Source organism: Sapajus apella, unplaced genomic scaffold (assembly GCF_009761245.1).
Source record: "Sapajus apella isolate SASKATOON/1434 unplaced genomic scaffold, GSC_monkey_1.0 scaffold29, whole genome shotgun sequence".
Lineage (NCBI taxonomy): Eukaryota > Metazoa > Chordata > Mammalia > Primates > Cebidae > Sapajus > Sapajus apella.
In genome coordinates, this window is record NW_022436969.1 from 18,757,897 (window position 1) to 18,783,904 (window position 26,008).

The 26,008-nt window shown below is 37.4% G+C and overlaps 1 protein-coding gene across 16 annotated transcripts in view; it reads left to right on the forward strand.

The window, feature by feature from the left end:
- PTPRM (protein tyrosine phosphatase receptor type M) overlaps positions 1–26,008 on the forward strand; it is an 816,519-nt gene that overhangs the window by 399,861 nt on the left and 390,650 nt on the right. The gene's annotated exons all lie outside the window — the stretch shown is intronic.

Here is a 26,008-nt window from a genome sequence, read left to right on the forward strand (position 1 = left end):
CCAGGGATACAAGGATGGTTCAACATACACAAATCAATGAATGTAATACGCCACATCAGTAGTATAAAGGGCAAAAGTCATATGATCATGTCCATCCATAGGTGCAGAAAAAGCTTTTGATAAAATTTAATATCCCCTCGTGATAAAGTCTCTCAACAAACTGAGACATACCTCAAAATGATAAAGACAATATATGACATATAGCTAACATCATACAGAGCAGGGAATAATGTGAAACTTTTCCTCTAAAATCTGGAACAAGACAAGGATGCCCACATTCACCACTTTTATTCAACATAGTAATGGAAGTCATGGCCAGAGAAATCAAGCTAGAGAACAAAATAAAAGTCTCCAAAATTGGAAAGGAAAAAGTCAAATTGTCCTTGTTTGCAGATGACATGATCTTATGTTTAGAAATACCTAAAGAACTATAAAAAGCTATTGGATCTTGTAATCAATTTCAGTAATGATGCAGGGTACAATATCAACATAACAAAAGTCAGTAGCGTTTCTATACATAAACAGCAAACAATCTGAAAATGAAATCAGGAAACCTATTGCATTTACAGTAGTTATGAAAAAATAAAATTCTTAGGAATAAATTTAAATCAATGAAAGTTTTCTACAGTGAAACCTCCAAAACATGAATGAAAGGAATTGAAAGCACCAAAACATGAAAAGATACTACATGTGTATGGATAGAAGAATTATTAAATAACATTCTTAAAATGCCTGTGCTACCTGAAGTAATCCATAGATTCATTGCAATCCCTAACAAAATACAAATGACTTTGTTCACAGAAATAGAAAAACAATCTTGATAGTTATATGGAACCACAGGAAACCCTGAATAGACAAAGCAATTTTACCCAAAAGAACAAGGCTAAAGGGATCATACTACCTGATTTGAAAATATACTACAAAGCTATAGTAAGCAAAACAGCATGGTGCTGCGTAACAGACACACAGAACAGTGGAACAGAAGAGAACCCAGTAGTAAGTCTATGTATTTATAGTCAACTCACTTTTGGTAAAGATTTCAAGAGCATATGAGTGCTAAGAAAACTGGATCCCTGCATGCAGAATAATGAAACTAGACCCCATCACCAAGTATAAAACTCAAATCAAAATGGTGTAAAAACTTAAATCTAAGACTGAAACTATGAAACTACTAAAATAAAATGCAGGATAATTGCTTTGGTACATCACTGGTCTGGGCAAATATTTTTTGGGCAAAATCTCAAAAGCACAGGGAACCAATGCAAAAATAGACAATTTTGGTTTTAAAAAAAGCTGCACAGCAAACAAATCAATCAAGAAAGTGAAGAGACAACCTATGGAATGGGAGAAATTATTTGCAATCCATCAGATAAGGAGGGATTAATAGCTAGAATATATAAGGAACTCAAACAACTCAACAACAATTACAAAAATCTGATTTAAAAAATGGGCCACTGACCTTATGGACATTTCTCAAAAGCAGACATACAGTTGGCCAACAGGCAGATGAAAAAATGCTCAACATCACTAATTATTAGAGAAGTGCACATTGAAACCACAATGAGATATCTTTTCATCACAGTTAATGTGGTTATTACCCAATGAAAAATGTAACAGATACTGGCAAGGATGCAGAGAAAGGAGAACTCTCATGCCAGTGTTGGTGGGATTGGAAATTAGTACAGCCATTATGAAAAGCAATATTGAGGTTCCTCAAAAATTAAAAATAGAACTATTGTATAATCCAGCAATTCCACTGCTGGATATTTGGGTATGTTTGAAAAGAAAGGAAATAAGTATATTGAGGAGAGATCTGCACTCTCATATTTATTGAGTTCTGTTTACAATAATGAAGATACGGAGTCAACCCAACATCCATCAATGGATGAATGGATAAATAAAATATAGTGTATATACACAAAATAATATTATTCTGCCATTAAAAAATGGAGTTTTGTCATTTGAAGCAACATGGATGAGCCTGGAGCACATTTTGTTAAATAAGGCAGACACAGAATTACAAATGTTACAGATTCTACTCATGTTGGAGCTAAAAAAGTTGATCTCTTGGAGGTAGAGAGTAGAATGGTGGTAAGGGTAAGGAGTTGGAGGGATGAAGAGAGGTTGGTTAATTGGTACAAAAATACTGTTAACTTGAAGGAATAAGTTCTAGTCTTTAATAGCATAGTAGGATAACTATAGTTATCAATCATTTATTGTATATTTCAAAATAGCTGCAAGAGAAGATTTAGAATGTTCTCAGCACAAAGAAATGGGAAGTGTTTGAGTCAGTGGAAGGCCCAATTACCCTGATTTGATTATTATGCATTGTATACATGTATCAATTACCCTGATTTGATTATTATGCATTATATACATGTATCAAAATATAACACATACTCCACAAATATGTGAAATTTTTATATCAATTTTTAAAAAACTAAAACATGACACTGTTAAAAGTGCTGCCTTTATTCCTCATGAAGATGTTTGTGGAATAATATAAAAAAAGCATTAAATATTTTAAATATAGAAAGAATATTCATATAGTGAAAAAACTACAAATATGGCAGCCTCCCCAAGTACTTTTGTACAACTTTTTAAAAATGTTTTTTGAGACAGTCTCGCTGTGTCACTCAGGCTGAAGTGCAATGGCACAATCTCAGCTCACTACAACCTCTGCCTCCTGGGTTTAAGTGATTGTCATGCCTCCCTCAGCCTCCTGTGTAGCTGGGATTACAGCCATGTGCCACCACACCTGGCTAATTTTTATGTTTTTAATAGAGACAGGATTTTGCTATGTTGGTCGGGCTGGTCTCAAACTCCTGGTCTCAAGTGATTTGTCTACCTTGGCCCTCCCAAACTGCTGGGATTACAGGTGTGAGCCACTATGCCTGACTGTACACCATTATTTATCGTGTATTTATATGATTATTATATACTTTATGAATTTTTATGATTTGTATTCATTTTCCAACCTGCTTATGCTGCTTAGTGTCACAGGTAGTCAGAGCCTATATTGGCAGCTCAGGAGACACGTGGGAATCAGCCCTGGACAGGATGCCCTTCCATTGCAGAGTGCACTCACATAGCCCCACACTCACTCACACTGAGACACTTGGGAGAAGCCCATTAACCTGTCACACACATCTTTGGGATGTGTTAGGAAACCAAGGTACCTGGAGAAAACCCTCACAGACGTGGCAAGAACGTGCACACTTCACATAGACGGTGGTGCTGGCTGGGAATTTATATATTTTTCTCATCGGTGTTATAACCAGATGACATGTTATAACCACCACTTACCACAGGAATCAAGTCAGTGATACAGATGATAGTTGCAATATAGGCTAGGTGATTGGGGCCTTTGAGAAAGCAAGCCTTGAGCTGGGCTTTCCAGAAACAAGGTAAAATCCCTCTCTAAGCAGAGGCATGTGGGATGGGATGCTAGGCACAGAAGACAGTACTGATGACAGTTTGCAGGAGGGACTTTCAATTGTTTCACAGATAGTGATAAGATATTAGTTTGGTGCAAAAGTCATTGCAGCTTTTGACAATGGCCAAAAAACACAATTACTTTTGCACCAACCTAATATAATATGTTGATTCTAATTGAGCATTTATTTTGCAAAAGAGTAGTAACAGAGAAGTTTCCAAGATAGGTGGATATTCAACTTTGAGAAAATTATTGTATTAGGGTTCTCCACAGAAACAAAACCAATAGGATATGTGTATGTACACACGCAAAGAGACTCATTATAAGGAATTGGCCCACACGATTATGGAGGCTGACAAAGTCCCAAGACCTGTAGTTGGCAAAGTGGACACCAGAAGAGCCTGTGCTGATGTGGTTCCAGTTGTGAAGGCAGCAGGCTCAAGACCCAGGAAAAGCTGATATTTCAATTCGTGTGTGAAGGCCAGGAAAACAAAAAGAAAAACAAAAAAAAATGTCTGAGCTCAGAAGCAGTCAGGCAAGGGGAATTACCATTTTTTTGTTGTATTCAGCCTTCAACTGATTGGATGAGCCCCACCTGCGTTAGGGAGGGCAGTCTGCTTTGTTCAGTACCCAGATGCAGGTGTTAAATGCACCCCAAAACACTCTCACAGACACACCTAGAATAATCCTTCACCAGATGTCTAGGCTGCCTCTCACCTTGTCAGCCTGACACATAAAATCAACGATCACAATTATGAATGCCAGGAATTTACATTTAAATTGTAAATAGTTGAATGTAGTGCTTTATTTAGGCAAAAGTCCACAATTAGGTAAAATGTCAGCACATCCATTTATTAAGGTGACATGTGTCTGTTGTTAATCATAACAATTTGTTCGTTCCCCTCTTTGGATGTGTAATGGTCTTACTATGTGTCAATAAGTGAATATAAAACATAATATGTTTGGATTTCTACAGGTGTATTTGAATAACAGCTTTCTCACTTCGGGGCTCAGCGTCAATTCATGTTTACATGCCAAGATAATTGTTGATGTTGTAGAGAGGTGCTTAGTTAAGCAAAGAGATGAGTACCATCTAAAATCAAGCTGGCAATAGGACCCTTAGGAATCAATATTTGTGTTCATGGACATTGGTCTAAAGTGGCATCTTTAAGCCTACATTTTTTGTGTGTGATAGAAACATAGAGTTATACCTCACGGCACTGCCTCATCCATTTCACATCGTATATCATGAAGTCACCAGAAAAAAGAAAAAAATCAGTTCTGGCTGGCAGTGCAGGCTAAATGTTCCTTCACAGGAAGTCAAGAAAGTAGTTTTTACAATTGTTAACATTTCTGTGCTTTTCCAAAGACTTGTTCATATCCTTCTCCAAAAGTGGTAGGCACTTGATTAAACTACTCAATTTGGAACATAGCAAATGACTTCCAGTTCTATAAAGAATGGTGGTGCGGATAAATGGGTGGAACACTGCAGGCACCTAGGAAAGAGAGCACCACTTCCAAAATGTTTAGTGAAAATAGCGTTTTAGAGCAAACCAAAAATGTCTGATGGGAGGCAGAAAAGTGAGCAACTGCAGCTTTGAAAGAGAGCAGAGTAAAATGCTCCATTCAGCATGTGCCTGAAATTGTGGGTCTGACAGCTGTACCACCTCTTGCTGTCTCTGACAGCGTTGGCGAGGTGTCTGGATTCATTGCAAGTCTCTGCTGAGCAGGGCTGGCACATTTCTTGCCTATGTCCTCTGTTAGGGGTTAGCAATAGACCTCTCAGAAACTCCAGGATGGAGTGTGGTTAAGCTTGTAAGTGCTAGTGTCTTTGCTGACAGAATTGCTGGAATGATTACTGCCACCTCCTCAGTTTTGTGTCTCACAGGCCATTGTCCAGTTACAGTTTTTCTGAGAAGTGAAATTTGGTGTATGTGAGTGGGTGGGTGTGTATCCAGCTTAAAAGGTGGAGCTGCTGAGAGACTGGACTGACAGACAGGTTAAAGGTTATCTGGTGCCAGACAGCTAGATGAAAGGTTTGTTTCTATTTGCTCCTCCACCAGCCTAAATACACACTGGCTTTTGTGACTTTACAGGGTTATTCTCAGATATGTATTCCAAAACTAGCAATGTTTATGAAATGATTCCAAGAATTCAGTAGACAAGTCTGCATGGCTCCCAAACCCGTGTCCCCTTCGCTGCACTAATCTTTCTTAATAAAAAGCCAGTTGATAGCTTTTCTTTGCTGAGCTCCAGCAGCCAGTTAGCCTGGTGAGATTGAATAATGTCAGGTAGCCATGTCAGGCATTTGGAAAGCCTGCAGGCAGAAGGCAATAAGAATGGTCTTACTGAACACATGATATTCTAACAGTGTTAAGACATAGATTTATGGCTTCTAGCACAACATTCCCTGTCAGCACCTGCTGTGTGTCATAATTGATGTTTTCCTCTGGTTTCCTTGAACAGCTCTGCCTCAGCTAATGCCATTAAGTTTCAGAACTTTTAAAAGAGTTATTGTTAAATATGGAAAACTGCTCCTGATTATTTTGGCCATTAGACGACCATGTGAAATGAGATTATAGAAAAATTGCAGGTAATCCATCTACTCACATTCATGCTCTATCTAGATTTATGAAGTCCTGCCCCGAGGCAGAAAAATGCCTCTGGAAAGAGTGCCTAATAGACATTTAGGTGTCTGGATGCTGAATAGATGCATATATGCATAGCTTCTCTGTTTTGTTATTTCACTTTCGTTTCTAAAAACATTGATAATATTTAAAAGCAAATGTTCAGAAGGGAATGAAAGTCCTGCCATCAGAACAAGACATTTGGATGGTAGAAACTCAAGTCCTTGCCAGGTATGATTCGATATGAACACAGGCTAACTCATTAGTATCCAACCAGCACCCACTACTGAGTAGGTTAGAAGTAAGCAAGACCTGGAACAAGGCAAAAATCAGAACCACCGGCAGAAAAAGCATAATGTCACATCCTTGGTTGTCTGGTATGTAGGTGCAGAACAATGACAAAAAAGATCCATGAGTCTGGGAGTAGCTGGGGACCCTTTTTTTCTCCACCTTTGTGAGAACCAGCCCTGCATGTTCTCCTGTGTCCATGATTGTCACAGAGTGGTCTCTGGACCGGCAAGCATCAGTACCCTGGAGAATGCAGACTCCCAGGCTCCAACTCAGATGTATTGAATCAGAAACTCTTGAGTGGGAAGATGCAGCAATCTTGTTTTAACAAGTCTTACTGGTGATTCTGATGCATTTTAAAGTTTGAGAACCAATGAAGTATCATCCCCTAACAGAGGTAAAGTAAAGTGAATTTCACAGAACATCTCTCCATGATTACAATTTTAGGCTGAGATGAAGGACAAGAAATGTTGATGTATCTCTGCCCACTGATTTGACAACACAGGAGACCAGCAGGTTTTATAAGTTGTTATTTTTTTTTAATTTCAAATGTTTTGTTTTGATTAAAAACTGAAATACCAAAGAATTCTCTAAAAATTCTCTATTAGGACAACAAAGAAAATGAAATATACAGAGCAGCCTGGCATTTGCTTTTGTGCTGTTACCCAGAGTGTTTCTCATTTTGCCATGGCTAAGAAAGAGGGTTGGTGATATGGTTTGGCTGTGTCCCCACACAAATCTCACCTTGAATTGTAATAGTCCCCACATGTCAAGGGCAGGGCCAGGTGGAGATAATTGAATCATTGGGGTGGTTTCCCCCATGCTGTTCTCATGCTAGTAAATAAGTCTCATAGTAAATAAGATCTGACGGTTTTATAAATGGTGGCTCCCCTGCACAAGTTCCCTCTTACCTACGGCCATGTAAGATAAGACGTGCCTTTGCTCCTTGCCTTCTGCCGTGATTGTGAGGCCTCCCCAGCCATGTGTCAGTGCATTAAACCTCTTTATTTTAAAAGTAACGCGGTCTCAGATACAGGTTTATTAGCAGAGTGAGAACAGACTAATACAGTTGGAAAATTTAGCGTCCCATTTCCAGTATAGAGAATAGAACTGTTCTCCAGATTTAGAAAGAGAGAGGAAGGTGCCTCAGCCAGATCACCTGATGTCTATACTTGTAGAAGTTGGTCTGAGCACCATATCACATCTGCTGAATGAAGTACGAATCAGCTCCAGCCCTCATGCTATCTTGAAGATTACTAGGCAAAAATAAAGACATAGCTGTGACTTAAAACTCTAAACTGAATTCTGGGAGTTAATTACATTATAGACATTAATGCTTTTAAGAGATTGTGTATTTCTTTGCATCTGTGTAATTGCACCATTAGTTCAACAGCTTCATTTAATACACATTTGAGGGCCTATTATGTACAAGCTGGCATTCCTTAATTATGTTCTCCTTGTGTTGCCTCTTGGCCTTCTGTCTGTACCATCCTATTTAAAGAAACTTAGGGAAGAAAGAAGATAAATATTCACTTTCCTTTTCCTGGCTATAGGAGCACCAAGTTTAGTCACTCATTTTGGTGGGAGCTGAGTGTACTCTTCCAGCCCTCAAAAGCAGGTAGTTTCACTTTTCTGATGGCCCAGTGTTGTCTGTGTTGAAATTCCATGTCTCTAAAAAGAAATGGAAATGTTTCCTTTGTGGACTGACCTATTCAGGAATTTCATAGGGCCTAAGAAAACATGACAGAGGGAGAATCTCAGCTGTGCACTGAATTTCTTGACTTAAAGTCACTGTCTTAGATTGGGAGTGAACTGAAAATTGTTTTGAAAACCAAATTGAAAGCAGCCACTTCCTTACAGTAAGGGTTGAGGAGGGTATGTTAGATAAGTCCCTTATGAAAGGGACCCATAGAATCACTGTAATTTTGCAATTTGTGGATCTATTCTTTGTTTTTATGTAAATTGTGTGTGTGCACCACGTGACTGATATCTGCCTTATAGGGAATTGGATAGAATAATCACTCAAGCAATTCAAATGGATAACAGTTGGCATGAGTTCTCATATTTTGACTGGCTGTTTGCCTGCCTATCTAGTGAACTTAAAAAAAAAAAATAAATAAAAAAAAGGAAGAAAAAAAAAGAAAATGTTCTAACAGGCTTGGAACTGAGTTTGCAAAGATAGGATGGGCCCAAGTTAGTATTGCTTGCAGCTCCCAGTAATTCAGTTCAGAAGATGACTGACCTCTGGCATGAGGGATGAAAGACATAATGAGGGAGAGCCAATGGCATCAGAAAAGGGAGAAATGTTTCGACAGCTATTAGGCTGGTGCAAAACTAATTGGTAATGACAAAAACTGCAATTACTTTTGCACCAACCTAGTAATTGCCATAGACTGAATAAAACCAGAAGGAGCCAGGAGGAGAGCTTATGGTGAACCATGTGGCTCATGCCACAAGTTGGAATAAACACAGAATCAGATCAAGGCAATCACCTCCACCCTAGTTTTATAGAAAATTTGAATTTGTTTTTTTTTTATTTACTTAAGGATTGGATTTACTGCTAACTCCTTTCCCTCAATGCTTCCCTCTCACCCATGCATTTCAGTGAAGAATATGTTTTCAGTGCATATAAGAGATGACAAAATTTGGATTTCTGTAGACTCCAGCTGTCTGGTTATGTAAATGATGAGCATACACTATATTGTATGTTCCAAAAGCATGTTTGCAGCTTATATAGCTAAGTGTTAAATTTATTTCAGAACTTATTTAAAGAATGGTCCTTTGGGCATGGCCAGTGAATGGTTGCATGGGTGAATGGTTGCATGGGAAAATACACTTAAAGGAAGGGAAACGAAACTGTTGAAAACGTCTGTCTTGGCCAAACGCGGTGGCTCATGCCTGTAATCCCAACACTTTGGGAGGCCGAGGCGGGTGGATCACGAGGTCAGGAGATTGAGACCATCCTGGCCAACATGATGAAACCCTGTCTCTACTAAAAATAGAAAACTTAGCTGGGCGTGGTTGAGTGTGCCTGTAATCCCAGCTACTTGGGAGTCTGAGGCAGGAGAATAGCTTTGAATCAGGGAATTGGAGGTTGCAGTGAGCCGAGATCCTGCCACTGCACTCCAGCCTGGTGACAGAGCAAGTCCGTCTCAAAAAACAAACAAGAAAATGTCTGTCTCAATTAAGGAATGCTCTGATATTCAGGTCAACTATGTTAGAAACTAAAAAATTCATATGTCCTCTCAAGTAGAGCCCCCTGATTTTTATACCTGTATAATTGAAATATCTTCACATATTACCTCTTACTGTCTTTATCCTATTAAGAAATAAACAGACTCTCTTCAAAGTCACATTTCTGGGAAGTTTTTGTTTTCTAGTCCTAGCTTTCTAATGTGGAAATATTGCTTCACTTTGATACATAGCTTTATCTTTTTCAAACTACTTTCACGTAAGTAATCCCATCTAATTCCCAGATCAGTGGTTGAGGTTGACATATGCCCATTTTACAGATGGGTAAACTGTGATTCAGAAAATTGAAGACTCCTTAAATTGTACGGTGGGTGAATAGCAGGACCCAGATTCATATCCAAGACTCTTGGCTCCTCATCCAGCAGTATTTTTCTTTGTGCAGTGGTGCCTTTTTTAAAATTACCTCAGGGGTGACCTCCCCTGTCCCAAGAGCCTAATGTTCCTCAGGGCTGCTCACTCTCTCCCCCTCCTCTGATTACAGCTCTGAAAAGTCATTTTATTACTATTATTACCCAGCCGACACTCATTTTGTACTTAGGTATTGCCTCAATCTGTCTTTGGTATTTTAAGTCTTTTAATTTCTAATTGTGGAATAAGTAGTCTTTTTTCCTTATTAAAAGTAATTTTAGGAACAATATTAGAGATGGGGACAGCCTTCAGAAAATTCCGATCTGTGGAGCTCCATGTGTTAAGCAGGAACCTAATTTATTTGGCGCTAGGGTAACTTAGAGGAGCAGGAGGTTAAAGGAGGATTCATGGGTTGCCTGAGGCTGCTGGAGCTCTTGTGAGGGTTTGTTGGAGCAAATGAACTTGAGACCTTCCAACTCGCTGCTGTTAAGCCTGCTGACTGCCAGCTCAGGTTGATATGTGTTTTGGTTAGTAATTAAGATAAATCTATTTTTGCATAGCTAATAGCTACTGCTCTGTGATTACTAGCTCATATCTTCTGTCCCAAGTAAACATTTATAAATACTTTGAAGACATCTCAGTGAAATTTAAATTTCCTTATAAAACTTCATTTTAAGAATAATGGGCATGTATGCTATGCAGAAAAAACTCATAACCATGATCAGTGTTTCTGTGAGTGAGATCCACATGAGTTACAGTGTTCCTATTTGCATAATAAATGTTTAGCAGGAAGCATTTGCATATTACATTATGAGGCTTCCTTTCTGGCCTTCCTGTATAATTTATCACAAACCTTGTTAGAAAATACTTGCACCAAAAACAGCCTTGCACAAAACAGCACAGGTAAAGGAGGCTTCCTCCCCCTGCTTCTCTCTTTCATCTTTTGGCTTCTCCTAGGAGTGGAATTGGCATATTTCTGACCCTGTTTCCAGGAAACCATAGGTAGAAGTGGGAGGATCTTATATTCCCAAAACCATGGAAACCCCAGACTGATTCAAGATTTTAGAACTGCTGTGGTGTCCTTGGGTCCCTGACAATGAAGCACCAGGTCTTCTGAGTCACACCAAATAGCGCCATGGTTCTTTATCTTCCCGACTGTCATCCTGAACAGTCGTGCAGTTCCCTATTGTCATCCAGAACAGTTGTGTGGGTGTGTGGGTTCACAAAAGATGCACAGGCAAAGTGGCCACTTTTTGCCTCTAAGTGTGGATTTAAATGTGGATATTCTCTGAAAAGTCATCTGACTCCATTTGAGATTCTCCAAAGTCCTATTTTAGGAAATTACCTCAGTTAGATAACAAATAAATATTATTTTGTTCTCAAAATTCCTAAGAGTTTAATTTCTATTTCACTTCTCTGTAGGATACTTGTCAACTCTGTCCAAAAGGAAAAACTAGATTTGAGCTCCTCCCTCTCAGTGTTAAACAGCATCACTCCCCCAGATGATTATGCCTTGCACAGTTTATCTAAACCAACCTCTCACTTGCTGATTCTGAGTCTCAGGGGTAGGGCCTAGGAATCTGCAGTTTCCCAAGTGCCAGTGGTTCTTATGATCAGACAAGTTGGGTAATGGACCTGTTTCATGAACAAATATTTGTTACATAAATACTACCTAATATATGCTAATATATATTAATATATTAGCTAACTTAATACTAATATATGCTCCACTAATATATGCTCCTCAAAGCACTTGCTACCTGCATTCTATCTCTAATATTGGAACATTCTTTATCATTATTATTATTATCTTCCTTTTTGCAGGCCTGTAAGAGAATCACATGCATCAGATCGTGTCCTTTCCAAAAATCTGGGAAACAATCCAGAGAAGCCTTACTTATTTACTAACGCCCTTTACAAATTACAAAGTGTTGCAAGTTATTTTTATGATTAGGGAACATTCTGGAATCAGTCACAGTAAATAGTTGATCTCTTCTTCAAATGAAATTAAAGCACGGCAAAGTCAAATGACCCTCCTAACAGTGCCCAGCAAGCCATTAGGTTGTAACAGATCTAAAAGGAGATGTCTGACCACTGTTCATCCCGATTTAACAAGCAGAAAGATACTGGAATTGATCAAGTGTCTGAGACACCATGGTTGAGATCCGCTGTTGAAAAGTGTGGAGATAGCTAACAAGATGAGTCACTGGTAGGGGCCTCCAGGTTAGAGAGTCAGTACTGAATCCACTCTTGACCACTGAGGGTTTAATTCCAAACATGGGAATGATAACATTGGATATAAAACTATATGTTAAGCTATTTAATACATTGCAGTTGTTTCTGGAGGTAGATTCTTATCTAATAGTTAAAAGATGTTAGGAGAGGAATCGATCTTTTTTATTCATTTGAATTCCCCTTAGTAACTGCCTTCCTGCCTGGGTTGGAGGGTGTCTTCCAGCTTGTGTTGCTGTCTTTATTTTTAAAGTGACAGCACATCTTTGCCTATTTTTTCGGGTCCATTGAAGTCCTGAGAAATATTTCTGTGGAAATTATTCCTGAAATCCCTATGAAGTATTTGCAGTTTGGCTGCTGTGTGAAGAATGGAAAATCGACTGAAGTGGCACTGTGTTGGAGTTAGTGCCTGTGTAATCACATGCTAATGTAGCTGCCCTGTTACCAGCCCCATATCACAGCTTCCTCCTACCACTTACCCTAAAATTGCAGAGGATCAGCTGTGTACAGTAGGAGGTCAGCAGTTGAGTTCTGCACAATGCAGAATAAATCACTGAGAAATCAATAAACAGCAGCTGACAAGACTAACTATGGGTAAATTAAAGGCTGACAAAGAAGGTCGGGGAAAGTTGATCTTTCAGCTTAAAAATCTTAACAGAAAAATCTACTTTTTTGTTTTATATTTTAAAATAAAATGTCTTATTGTTTTTATGAATAGATAATTAAACAATGAAAGGGAAAAAGTGTTCCCCATCCTAGCTCTTGAATGCCTTGGTTCAAAACTTAAATAACTAATGATGTTATTTATTTGGACTTTGGGTGATGTATGTTTTAATAATGTGGTTGGTTGACAGAGAAAAAATAATGAATTGATCTCTTTGACTTCCTGTAGCTTTGAATGTGAATTTTTTTCCCTTTTTTCTAAACTTTTTGGAGGCTTGCTCGAAGAATTGTGTTGGTGCTGGAAGCCCTGACTCCTTCGTGTGTAACTCCATGGAAACATGCATGTGCTTAAGGATCCATACTGACCTCACTCCCTCCAAACACCATAATTGTAGTGCAGATATTATTTAGCAGGCATGGGAATATGAGAAGATACAAGAGCTGAATCTTGACCACTCAGCATTCAGAGTCTAGAAAGAGAAACCGTGAGTAAACATTAAGTGCTTAATAACACTGTAAGGAGGCTCAAAATCTGGTGGCTGAAGGTCCTGCCTTGCAGCCAGTTTTATGCTCAAGCCCGTAGAGGAGATGCTTTAGTTATCAGGCCACAGGAGAAGGCATCACAGAGAGTTGGAAACTTAGGCTGAGTTTTGAAGGGCAGGCAGTTCTTAAGTAAGCGGGGAGGAGAGAGCAAGAACATTGCAAACAAAGGAGCTTCTCCAATACAGCTTGATCTTGTGTGCTGGGTGAGAATTAACAGTGCTGTCTGTAAGGTTTGGAGTATGATGCCTGGTTCGTGAGGTGCTCAGTTGATATTAGCTGTCATTCTGAAGGATGTGGCTAAAAGATGAGGCTTCAGCAGACAATGAATAAGGCAGTTACACCTTCTTAGCTTCCATAACTTTTTTTTTTTTTTTAAATGCTGGAAGCCTGAAAGAGCCAATTACCTACTTAAGTTAGAGTCCTGGTTTTGCCAGAAACTAGCTAAGAGACTAAATAAGTCACTTTTTGCTTTACACCTCACTTTTCTTTTATGTAAAGTGTGTTGGTTGGACTAAATGATATCTAGTGTACCTTTCATTTGGAAATACAGTAAATTTACTTTGCTATAATGAATGAGAGAAATAAGAACTGGAAACAGTAAACTATTTCCTCTTTTTTCCCTGAGGTTTTTTTTTTTTTTAAATATGAACTGTAATATTTACTTGAATGTAAACTTACTTTACATTCCTATGAATAGTAAGACACAAAATTATTTGGGAATTAAAATTTAAGAACAGATGTATAGGTTAGAATCAGATGGGTATTTCTTATATATAACTATCTGTTCCATTCTGAAGTAAACAAAGTAGAAAATCTTAGATTATCTGTTTTTAGAAGGGTTTTATAGTATTTGTGATTTCTGTAATGGGATGTTATGCAGAGATACAAGTACATCCTAGGCCAGGTGACTTTTTAGGATGCCTTTGTGATTTATAGCTCCTTGTTGTCTTCCTATTTCCTAATAACATTATCAAATTAATTTTTTAAAAATCTCTTTGATCAAGGCATATCCCTTCTCAAAAGCCTTTGGTGACTCTGTCTCCCAGGAAAAGTACATAAGTATTCATCTTTTTTTGCCAGATTCCCCTTCTTTTCAGCGTTATCTTGTGCTATGTCTGTTCCCATCAGTATGATTGACCACCAAACCTCAGAAATATCCTGTTCCCACAACTGCTGGGGTTTTGTTGTTATGGTCTCACAGCCTGCCCAAACCTTGTCCATTCTGAAAGACCCAGTTCAAGAAAGATGATTCACCATATTGAAAACAGCAAGAATTGAGAAGCAAATATTAAAATGTTCATATTGTGACTGCCCAGGCTGGGTGGCAGCACAGGAGTGGGGGCAGGTGGATAAGGAAGATGGAAGAGCTCATTGACTTGGTACCATGGGGGAGAGAGACAGCCTTGCACATGGGAGGCTGAGATCAGGGAGGGTAAGATCTGAATGTAAGGAGGTGGCATACTTTGAGAATGAAGGTGTCTTTGAAAACCAAAGGTCGAAATAAGAAGCAGGGAAGGGATGTAGGATTCTTTCAGCCAGATTCACCATTAATGTGGCTTGCAGAGATACAAAGATTATAGACTGTAGGAGATGACAGACAGGAGAAGGATGTGAGCTTGAGGGTAGGTTCATTGGGAATATGTTTGGATGTCATGAAGATAATTTGGCAACAGGATCTCCTTGAATGTGGTGTAAAAACAAAAATAAAGCAAAACATGTAAGAAACTTTGATGACCCCAACCCAAGACCCTTTCCTGTAATTCAGGATATTTAGGATGAGGAAGGTATTTTGATTTAAGAAAAACTAGTTTGGAATAAAGGGAATGTCTGCTCCCAACAGAACAGGATTTCCCAAAAGAGGGAGTGTTAGGACCTGAAGAGCAGTAAAGGATTTGATTTGGGTTGAAATTATACAAGGACAGATAGAAGAGAGTAGATAAGATATGCTCAGGTTGGAGGGTAGATAGGAGACAGTTGTTGGCAGTGGAAAACCACAGCTGAAATATCAATGTCCCAAACCTCTGAAACAGGACCTGATTGCTGGGAGGGTGCAGGCAAGCAGGGACTCTCTTCTGGAGAGGAAGGACTGATAGGCACACTTTCTGATGATCACTCTTCACAGCCATCCATCTCTAGCCCTCTATGCCAGTCACAAACTCTTCATGGTTTCACTACGTCCCCCTATTTCTTTTAACCAATATTTAGGCTCATTTAAATATTTGATCATTTTTAGTTCTGATACTTAGTCATTGCTCTAAATCACTCTTTGCCCAAAGCAAACTGTTGTAGCCTGGAGGAGACTTCTGCAGAAATATGAAACATGTTACAGATTCCCTACTCTGGGCTTTCCAGCCTAGCTTTCCAATACAAAGGCAGACTATAGAGTTTCACCCTTTACAGCTATTAGGAAATAACTGCCCAAGGAAATTATCACCAGTGACATGCAGGATGCATAGTGGCTAATTAGCTCAACTAGAATATCAAGAACGAAGCTCAAGGTATCATGTTTATAACATATCTAAAGACAATTTGATGTTAACTGTGCCTTTTAGAAGGAATCATTCCTTCACCTTTAAAAGGAAAAATATGCATTTATTAGTACTTATCTTAAAATCGTTTCTAGTAACATGACCAAATTATAGGTATAGAAATAAGTATAAGATGAAATGTTTCCTTGCACGTTTTTTCCTTCTCATAGTTCATCCCTCCTTTTTGCAGAGAAGAAAACCAAGATTTATTGCCACTGTGGTTTCTCTTTGCGTTTCTGGTCCCTCTCTAGCAGACCCATCTTTGTGGTCACAGTTGCACAGGTTGGAGAGACACCACTGGGAAGCATTGACCTGTAATACTTGAGCACTGTAGTGAATTCTCACCTCTTTCAAAATAGTAATTAGACCTCTGGTAGTTTTTATTTTTAAGATACATAGTTTCCTTTATTGATTCCACATAACTTTGGAAAATAGTACGTCTGCTTTTATTTTAAACTTAAAGTTACTTTAGAAATGCCATTTTTGTTTCCTGAGACTCTAAAGGCTTTTCATTTCTGGGACAGACTGACAGGCTGTGAAGATATTCTCTAGAATGGTAAGTTGGCATCTGCCAGGACCTTCCTCTGGCTTTTTCCAGCCTTGTAATTACAATCATGCCTCAATTAAAGACAGGTTACCTTGTGAGAAATGTGGTGCTAGGCTATTTTGTCACTGCATGAATACCCGTAGCATGCACATACACACATCTCTGCAGTGGAGCATACTACACACCCAGTTCACATGGTGTTGCCTGTCGTTCCTGGGCTGCCAGATCAATAACATGTGACTGTACTGAATACTGAAGGCATTTGGAACACAATGGTAAGTATTTGTGTATCCAAACATATTTAAACATAGAACAGGTACAATAAAAATAAGATGTACCATCTCATTTGGGATAACCATCATTTGTGTGATTCATCATTATACAGCACATATCTGTATGTATAATATATAATATATAATATACATTATTATATAATGTATATTATATAATGTATTATATACTATACAATATAATATATATAATATATTTTATATAATATATATTATATATTATATATTATGTTAAATATAATATAATATTGTATTATATATTATATATGCAGACGTGCTGTATAATGATGAATCACACATGATGGCGGTTCATTATAATATATATTATATATAATGATTATATATAATATATAATTATATATAAATATATAATTATATATTTGTATGACAATTATATATTATATAATCATATAATATAACATATTTATATATAACAATATATTATTATATAATTATATATAATATATAAAATATATATTTTATATAAAAGAATATATAACAATTATAGATAATATATTAATATATAATAACAGCAATATATATAAAACAATATATAATATACATAAATATATGTATAATATGTAAATATAATATATAATATATATTATATATTGTTATTTTGTGAAAATCCTGTCATTTTGAAATGCTGTTTCTTAGCAAAAGGAATCATGACTCATTGAATTTTTTATTTTTCAAACGAAGTGTATTTTTTAACATCCAGAACGTAGACTAGTGGGAAACACACAGAAGAGCTAGACCTCTCAATGGTGAGTGGCGGTGGCCTCCTGCTTCCTCTTAGGGTGGGGAGGGTGGAGGAGGAAGAGTATGATAGCAAAAGGCCATTGGCCAGCCCCAGCCCTGTCCCAGAGGGCTCCGTCAAGAAGGGAGGAATAGTGTAGGAGGACTTCAGCTAGGTAAGTCCGCTCTCTTGTTATAAACACTGTTCGTAGGGAGTTCCTGTTTATAAGGACAGGTTCAGTTTCACCAGCATAAGAAACTTCAGAAAGCAGTGTGAAAATAGTATTTAATAATAAAAATTCTCAATTTGTAGCAATCAGAATTGGTTTTAGTTCAGAAAATATCGTGAACCAACCTCTTTTAGTTCAGGAAATACAGTTAATCCTTGAACAATGTGGGGGTTGGGGCACTGCAGTCGAAAATTCATGTCGAACTTGTGGCTCCCCAAAAACTTAACTACTAATGGCCTACTCTTGACCAGAAGCCTTACTGGTAGCATAAACAGTAGATCAACACATAGTTTGTATGTTATGTGTTTCACATGCTATATTCTTATGACACATTAAGTCAGAGAAGAGAAAATGTTACTGAGAAAAGCTTAAGGCAGAGAAAACATATTTACTATTCATCAAGTGGAAGTGGATCTTCATACTGGTTGTCTTCAGGTTGAGTGGGCTGAAGAGTGAGAGGAGTGATTGGCCTGGCTGTCTCAGGTGCCAGAGATGAAGGAGAATCCACATGAAGGTGGACCCATACAGTTTAATCCCATGTTATTCAAGGGTCAACTGCACAGCCTCCTGCGGTACATACCATCCCCTTTCTTGGCCACTGTGAAAGGAGGACTGCCATTAGTTCAAGGATAACAGGGTCAGTTTGAAATGATCATGTGCTCATTTTGGGAAGAAAATGTATTTGAGCTTGTAAAAGTTTTTCTATAGCTTCAAAAATATCAACCTGTAGGAGTTATAAAACTGCACTTATAGAGAATATACTTCTTTGAATTAAGAGTTTAGACCTTTTAAGAAAAAAGTATGAATACATGTTTTAGGTACAGAGTTCTTTTACATCCATTAGTGAAAATTATATCTAAACATATCATCCTGAAACTCAAGATTTCATCATAAACAACAAATTCAAGTTAAAATGAATAAATGTAAGGTTTTTAGTATCAATTCCAGTTTTTTCTCTCTCTTTTTTAACAGAGACGGTGTAAAACTAATGAGGTCTTATTTTGGTTTGCTTTATTTAATTAGGTTTTCAGGAAATTAGGTACCTTTTTTCATGATCTTTAGATTATTAAAAATTAATATTAGTTCAATTTTTTGAAAAAAATTACCTATCACAAGGAATTTAGGCAATTAAACTTTAAAAAATAACATGTAAATGTTAACATAATTTAGAAAGCCTTTTTTAAGCAAATGATTCAGTTTTTCATGGTAACTAATCTTTTAACTGAAAATCTTATTTTTCCTATTTTGTTATTTCACAGGTTTTTTTGTTTGTTTTTGAAGAAGTGGCATTTTCCTGGATTAGTGAATTGTTAAAAAGTACATCCTTTCTGTCTGCATTTTTCCCCTTCTTGAATAAAGCAAACATTTGTATACTCACACACTGAAGGAAAAAAGTACAAGTGTTGTAAGATAATTAGTATGGTTAGGATAATTGCCTTTTATGGTTACATAATGCTTCAGTTGTTTACTGCTAAATGAAATGTAAAAGCATATATTAGACAACGGAATAATGTACAAAATAGATCTTAATACAAAGGATATTGTGTTCTGTCTGAAAATTTGTACATAGATCTAAATTAACAAGAATAAATTAAGAAGGATATATATATATACACTCATTCATACCTTTGTGTATCTCACATACGTGAACACACACACCAAATACAGTTAAATGTCCATACTTAGTGCCAAAAATATGGGTTGAAAAACCAGTGGGGTTATCTTTTGTAACAGCTCATTCTTGAAGTTGCATTTCAATAATCCATTGCTGTGAATCCAGAGGAGTTTGTCAATTACAGAATTTTTTTCATGATCTAGTATTTGCGTGGTGCCTCAGAGAAAATGGTTGCTCATCTCTGCCCCTCACTGATCATGTTTGGAAGTATTGTTTGGCTGCGCCAGTAGAACTTATTCTGATAAGCTCACCGAATTTCAGGAATAGCCTCCTTACAATGACTCCACACTTGTGCATGTGGCTTATTGAGCCTACCAGTGACTCAGTCATAGCAAGAAAGGGCATCTCATGTCTGTGTGACCAAAAATATCAGGAATCAGATTCTCTCCATCACTGACCCCAGCCAGCCTCTGCCCTAACACAAAGGCTAAAGGACAGGCATATGGCAAAATGAAAAATTGCTGCTCGTGCTGCAATGGCCTGCTGTTGACCAGAAGCCTTACTGATAGCACAGTTGATTGACACATATTTTAAATAAATATCATATTTCTCTAGTTAGATTTTGTATTTCATTTCATTTTGAAGATGATAAAAACTTAATATGCTTCTCAAATCTCTGCCTTTTTCAAATTAAGTAAAGTCTTCTTCTCATTTAAAGCTGTTTATATGCAATTTGAAATAGGAAACATAGCTTCAGATACAACAAAGAGAAATGTCGGTAACTCTGAATAACACTTAGGAACTTGAGTCCCTGGAAGGCTGGCCACTCTGATTGACAACCTTGCTTACTTTGATAGGGTTTACTCTACTTAGTATGATAGTTTTAAAATTAATTTAAAGCAGAACCTTTCCAAGGGATCTGTGACAACAATGGTTAAATACTTAATTGCTGAAGAAGGAAAAATTTCTCCTGAACTTTGAAAGTGTATTATTACTAATGAATTTCAAGATAAGTTTAGAATTATCATTTGTCATTTTTAAAGTCATTTAAAATCAATTTAATTGGAATTATAATGAAAAATGCACTCCCCACCCCCTACACACACACACACACACACACACACACACACACACTCCCCACAACTCTTTAGGCACTTAGAGATAGAAAAAAATTGCATTTACCTGAATTAATCTTGGAGTGAATACTAAAGTTAGTTGGAAAAGCTCCTGAAATGTATGAGACCTTAAAATATCAAGTAACAAAAGATAGTGTCTAAAATGTCTTCTAAGAAGTATAGTCTGTTAACTAGGATTCCTCTTCCTGTATAAACACTGAAATGAAATTTTGGAATAAACCTGAGGTGGTCCTGAAGTGCTGTGTTACTAGAGAAAGATATAATTGGTACAAGGGGTGGATGGGTAGACACAAAGAAACAAGAACCTGAACTCCTGCTGGCTGATGGAAGAAAGTGGATGATCAAGTTTTTGCTCGTGAATATTTGATATAAACATCCTAATTAACCTTACCTAAAGAAAACTTAAGAGGCCAGGAGTGGTGGCTCACACCTGTAATCCCAGCACTTTGGGGCTGAGGCAGGCAGATCGCTTGAGGTGAGGAGTTCCAGACCAACCTGGCCAACGTGGTGAAACCCCATCTCTACTGAAAATATGAAAGTTAGCAAAGTGTGGTGGTACATGCCTGTAATCCCAGCTACTTGGGAGACTGAGGCATGAGAGTTGCTTGAACCTGGGAGGCAGAGGTTGCAGTGAGCCAAGATCACATCACTGCACTCCAGCTTTGATGACAGAGCAAGACTCCGTCCCAAAAAAAAAAAAAAAAAAAAGACAAGAAAAATATTTGAGGGCCCTCAATGCTTTGTATAAACACATTCTTTCTGGTACATCCAAAAGGAACTGATTTCTGCATTCAGATTGATGTAGGACAAAGCAGAAAATAAGTGTGTGGTCACAAGAGAGTTGCCAAGAGTTATAAAAGACAGACAACAGATAATTAGCATTGCTGTTAATTTCATTTGATCAGTAGAAATGCAGCATTTATTTTTAAAAGAACATCTATCTGTTCTACAAATAACCTGCAGATGATCACACTTTCCAAGTAGAGAGCTGAAGTGAAGGCTTGAGGGGATGCCTCTGTTTCTCTTCCTTTTCTTTCATCTACATGGCTGACCAGTATTCATGCATTGATAGATTTTGGTTACACTTCCATTTTAATATTTATATAATACAGCAATAGTTATAGGAGAGAGTTTGCATGTTTATTATATAAACTGATACAGATTTTTTTATATTCATCTATAAATTACATTTGAATGGGGTAGCTCTATTTCTTGCTAATTCCTGAGAGTATTTATTTAAGCATGTCTTTAATTGAAAGGGATCAAATATGTTATGTGTGCCATGTATTAATTACTTCAAGTGTTCTACACAGTATGTGACATTTTATCCTTGAATACATACACATATAGGTATGACACTTTATACTCGCATATTATAAAAATATTAAACGGTCGTCAGTTTTTACTAAAATCAATTTACAAAGTGTATTTCCAGTTGTGCTTTGGGGTGAGGAAAACAAGTTCTCAGGAATGGGTATCATGGGTCCACTTTACAAGTGAGGTAGCTGAGGTAGGCGATATCATAAAGGCCACTGCTGCCTTGACTAGACCCAAGAACTTTATAGATCAGATCTCTGCACTGCATCTGCCAAGCATTCATGGAAAACCTGGGACCTAAATAGGGAGCTATGCTTGGGAAGTGCAGAGATAAAACAAGCCTGGCCCCACCTGGCAAGGAGCTTAAAGCCTTAAAAAGAATGAGCATAGAAACTCTTAGGTACAAATGGGAAATGCTTGCTAAATAGAGGAAGTACTAAAATATTACATGACCCAAGAGAATGGGCCAATGCTGAAGCCGATAGTATTGTCAGCAAAGGTTGAGGTGAGGAGGTGGTCTTTCTGCCAAGCCTTGAGGGACAACTAAGACTGTGCTTGATAATAGAAGAAAAGTAGGAAAGAATTCCAGGCTGAAGTAATGGTGTTTATGGAGACTCAAGAGACTGAGGCAGGAAGGGAAGATTGCTGGAGCCCAGGAGTTTAAGGCTGGAGTGTGCTAGGATTGTGCCTGTGAATAGCCACAGTACTCCAGCCTGGGCAACATAGAGTTCATAACTGAACAACAATATTAGGTATTTGGAGGAAACCTTAGGAACCTTTTTAGATGGCAGCTGTATTTGCTGTGCATTTGTAGAAGGAAGAAACAGCATGGTGAACCCAGTTTGAGCAGAGCCTCAAGTTGTTGTTAGGCACCCCTTGTTGTCACAGAGCATTCAGTTTGTCCTCTGGGCAGAAGGAGCTTCTGCTACTGATGGGCAGGAAATGAAACATTTATCACATTGATGTTATTATTTTTAAGAATTCTTTAAGGAAGGGAAAATAATCCACAATAATAGAGAATCAGCTCCTTAAAGAGAGGAAAAGTATCCAAGTGTAAATTAATAGGCAAATTAGTTTCCCTTTCTTATGTAAAATTGTTGTGACATGTTAAATATAATTTATGTAATTTTTAAAGGTAAATTGAATTTTCTTTCAACCTTTATATATGAATGTGTGGTCTTAGGATCGACTATATACTGAATATTATACTAGAAACTGAATGATGATTCGGAATACTGTAGTTGACATTCGGTTTCATTAAAGATTAATAGTAGCATGACCTTGTGTGTGTTGCTGTATCACAAAAAGCAAGATTTAGTGACTAGGGCCCTGGATTATGTATTAGGTGGCAAGACTTCCAGTCCAAGCTGCCACTCACTTGCTGACATTTGTGCTCAGGTTAATTTTCCCATCCATAATAACAATAGTAATAACATCCCAAACCAGTATACCCAGATAAATGGTGAAGATTAATAAGGTGATACCTGTGACAGGCTTTGGACTTCTTAGAAAAGCATTGAATAAAAAGAGCAGCAGAAAAACTTTCCAGAGAGTGTGTCATCAGTTCACTGCATTCTGCACAGGACCATGTTGAGACTCTGTTGTGCAGTGCCAATCCCGTGGGTCAGTGAAGGAGGAAGGGATGACTTTGAGAGTGACTTTGTCACTTATTATTTGAGTGACTTTGGGCAAGTTACTTAATTTGGTGAATTCATTTTATCTGTAAGTACTGATAACATGCATTACATGGACTCACAAGAATTAAATGAGGTAAATTAATTCATTCACAATCAGAAAAATTCTACCTAAATTTCTCTTTTTGATTTGGCCCTTGTGGGAACATACGTAAAATTCAGTGTTCTACACGATTGGCAAAATGGTGTGAAATTGGTCATGTTTCTAAGCTTGTCGTTATTTCTTATAATATCCCCCATCTCTCTAGTCTTTATTCAGTAGTTCTTAAAACTATGCAGCAGTGGAAAAGAAAACACTTTTTATTTTCCTACGGTTTTTTTGTTTTTTTTTTTTAATGTAAACCCTTCAGTTATATCCACCTCTTATTTCTTTTCCTTTGTTTACTACCTGGAATTAAACAAGGAGGGTTAGGAGTGGTTCTTCACCTTTGTAAAATGCACTTGAAGTTCATTATAAATATAAACATATAAGTAATAAACATTTATTTTTATCTTTAATAATTATAAACTAACATTATTTCATAATGTAATATAAATAGTATTAATTTATAATTACATACTTTTTAAAATATATAAATTTAACTTACTTAATATATAAATTTAATCCAAAACTCTTGGGTTCTCATGTGTTAAATTCCCGCCAACCCAGAGTAACTTAGGAAAAGATCCTCCTGAGAAAGTTGATCATTAAAGTTTTAAAATGGGGACCTTTTACTTCTTTTCAAAAATCTTAGGATAACAAGAATTGACACTTACAGAGTCTTATTGCCACGGAGAAGGCTTGATGTTGCCTGTTAGTATATATGAATCATTCATTTATTGTTAACTGTTGGCATTAATGCTCCTTAGTTATTTTTATGGAAGTGGTTGTGACAAAAAGTATCTGAAGTATTTGTGCTTATTACTTTCCACTTAAATAAAACTGCACCCTCACCCTCATCTTTCTGTGTGTGCATGTGGCAAAGGATATACGCAGTCCTCTGTCCAAATAACCATTCATTTACTTTGAGTTATGTTAATGGGATGCTCAGTGTTTGTGGGCTCGCAGGTCAGTATGGAGTAAAGGAGAGAGTCCAGGCATAGCCTTTCCAGGATTTCTGCACACTGTGTCCGAAGGATAATGCATGTGGTCAAGAAGAATTTTCCTAGTTCTGTGACTATTTAAAATTTGAGGAGGGAAAAAAAATCTAAGACTTCTTCAGTGCTCCAAATTGTTTTTCACATGAGGTTTTAGCAAGATGAAAATACCTGTCAAAGGATTAATACATCCATGAAAAAGTTTTTAAATTTCTTTAAACATAAAATATTCTCCATGCTACTGGAGTGTTTTGGGTGTCAGACAGCTTAATCAGCTGCCTCACTTCCTGGTCTCCCAGTACTGGCTTGGTGCATTTACTGCCCAGTCGTGGTCTGTTGATATTGTGCTGCACACTATTCTTTCCAGTTTTTTTCCTCCCATGTTTGTTTGACAATTTTGTTCATTGGTGATGTTGAAAGAAAAAAAAACAAGTGTCAGCCACCCAACACAGTCAACACTCATTTTTCATGTTGTTTCTGTGCAGTAGAGGCGAGCGCAGAACCTGAACATGCTCAGTGAAGTACTGTTTAGGGTGGTTCTGTGTGGGACTCTGATTTGTAAAGCCCCTGCACATGTACTTCACCACAGTTTCACAGACACAGTTTCAGTGGCACACTCCAAGCCTTTTGTTTGCACTGCAGTAATGGAACTTGGTTGTAACTAAACTCTGATGATAAATGTATGGGATTTTTAAGTTTGTGTTTTAATCAACAGAAAGAGTGCTGATTACTCTTGTAATTGCTTCAAATTGTTATATACTTACTGATCATGGGCTACATGTATGCCTTTAGGTTGGTGTCATGGGTTCATAGGGGCAGAAAACATGAAGGCACTGTACTTGCTCTTAGAAAATCTCACATTGGTCTGTGTATTATGAGTACAAAAATGATTTTTAATATCTGGTGTGATATGAGCTCTGTTTTTGTTTCATTTCTTTAATTTCTGCTTCTTTTAGCAGTTAGTAGTCTTATTTATTGATTTAAACATTGTTAGTTGAGTTTTTCCCTTTATTTCAAGTAACTGAAAATTTAGATGTCACGTTTCTGAGAGCCATATCAGTTGGTTGATGGAGACATCATTAGTTTCTCTTGGGGCCTGATCAATTGTTCAGTTTTGGCTGTGATTCTTATTGCCCCATGGCTGTGGGTGTTTCTGTCAAAGAGGACTGTGAATTGAGAATATAGTGGCAGTTTCATGGCTTGTTGGCAAGAGGACCATGTAATTTGTCATCCAAACAAAGGTGCTTTTGGCTAATAACAGTGATGCCAGAACAACATGCTTAACCCATTGCAAACCAGGACATATGGGCACTCTACTTAAACAGGTGACCATTTTGCAGTTCAGAGTCTTAAATTGTCCATGTTTCAGCAAAATCACTCTCTTACATAAGACTGCACTTCTTGCACCAAATTCCAAAGATTTGGAAACCCAAATCTTTTTTTTTTT